General features: G+C 27.8%; 1 non-coding gene across 1 annotated transcript; it reads right to left on the bottom strand.

Moving 5' to 3' along the window:
• Positions 1–920: 920 nt before the first annotated feature.
• On the bottom strand, positions 921–1037 carry LOC130497136 (U5 spliceosomal RNA). Its single transcript, XR_008936149.1, has one exon. It is a non-coding gene; the product is annotated as a U5 spliceosomal RNA (small nuclear RNA).
• Positions 1038–2013: the final 976 nt, after the last annotated feature.

The raw sequence follows: 2013 nt of genomic DNA, 5'->3' as shown, positions 1-2013 counted from the left end.
TACGAAAAATATAATATATATACTCGTACAAATATAATATACACAATGACTGAATAATCGAATATTGATGAAGAATATTCTGGACATATGAATGATACATTAATCTATAATATTTCAGATCTATAAGTGGTGCATATTAATCTATTAGGAGAAGTGTTGTTTACATATAGATTCTCTTTTGGATATGTAAGTGGACCAAAAACAAAGATTTAAATCCGTATATGTTTCGTGACAAAAAAAAAATCCGTATATGTATTCATGAACAATGCATTTAATTTCACGTAATAGTTAAATCGTGTTAGTGTCTCAAATATTTTTTTGTTATTTGTTTGTGGCAGTCAATTAGACCTAATACATAATAACATGATGATTAAACCGGTATCAATATTCCCAGTATTGTAACAAACATTTGACAAGCATGTAAGATAATAAAGGGACAGAACATAAATATTCACAGTATTTTAACAAGCATGTAAGATATTAAAGGGACAGAACATAATGCTCTTGTTTGATTTCGAAACATCGTACAAAGTACAAATACAAGCGATCATGCATTCGTTGTCCTGTTACTTTCAATTGTGTACCACAATCCTCAGCAAACATATACGCATACAGTAAATATATTGACCTGAAATAACTGAATTTAAAATATTGACCCCGTAATCTATACATATAAACGTCTATCGAATTATTCTTTCGTGTCTTTGTCATTTTGTATTTAGATACCAAGCAAAATTAACAAGATTATTTGTCTACTATATGGATGGTCTCGTGACAATATTAATTAAATGTAATCAGTTGAACCATTTTAAGTATAGTGACGGTTAACAATCGTTTAACGGTTAGGTATAGTAAAGAATTTGATTTATCCTTTACCCAAGGTTAAAGTAAACAGTAAAAAATTGAACTATTTGTTGTTGGGCCCACTTGAAAGCGGGACCCTCCAAAAATAAGCGTATGCCACTTGGCATGGACAGCACACGGTATTCTTTAGTAAAAGGCGAAAGAATAGTTCGCTTTGTGCTCACCACATGGCTGCGTGATTTTTTAAAAGACGAGAGAGTTTCTATGTATAATACACCTTCTGCTGATAACTTCAATTAGTTTTGCGATGTGGGACGCTCAAACCAAAAGGCCAAAATGGCGTTTACTTATTTGCAACTCCTCGTGGGCCTTTTATGAACCTGTGATAATTTGGGCCGTTTTTAGTCGAGAGAAAACCGATTACTGAACCTGAACCTGAACCTGAACCAATAATAGATTATTTCTTGCCAAAGAATCAGTAAACGGTTTTTTCTTCTAATATATTGCAACTAGGTGATTTTCCGTGCACATGCACGTGTATAAATATTTATAAAGTAAATATACTATAATAATTAATTGCTATTTACTTTTAATTTTATATTAATTTATATTTGTATGCATAATTTTTATTAATAATATCATATTGTTTTAATTAGACATACGATTTTAGATATATTATAGGTTATCAGTTTTATTGGTTTTACAATCGATTAAGTTATCATTCGAATATATTGATTTACATTAATTTCTTGGAATTCAGTTATAATATTTTTTATTCTAAATATATTAAAATTTTGATTAAATTTCTTATTTGCATTTAGGTTGGTTGGTTGGTTGTCTTATATATGTAAATATATTTTAGAATGATCATTCATAAATTAAGATATATTGTGCTTAGAATGAAATAAAAGATAAACTGAAGTGTCGGATTCCAAATCAAATAAATTTATATAACGATTGGTATTATGAAGTCTCATGCCTACATATATAAATTTTACAAAAGAAATAAATTGTAACAATTGGTTAATATTTTATTTTCATTTGTTAATACATTTTGAATCATCCTATAATTTATATTTATAAAACTAATTATTACCATAGAAGTATATATTCTTATTGAGTTTATATAAGTTGGATTAGTTGAGTTATTCATGTTGTGAGTATATTAAGTTTCATATATTGTTTCAAATTCATACTGAAATATAATTA

This window comes from Raphanus sativus, chromosome 6, assembly GCF_000801105.2.
Source record: "Raphanus sativus cultivar WK10039 chromosome 6, ASM80110v3, whole genome shotgun sequence".
Classification (NCBI taxonomy): Eukaryota; Viridiplantae; Streptophyta; class Magnoliopsida; order Brassicales; family Brassicaceae; genus Raphanus; species Raphanus sativus.
Note: the sequence above shows the minus strand (reverse complement) of the source record. Positions and strands in the feature narration are given on the sequence as shown.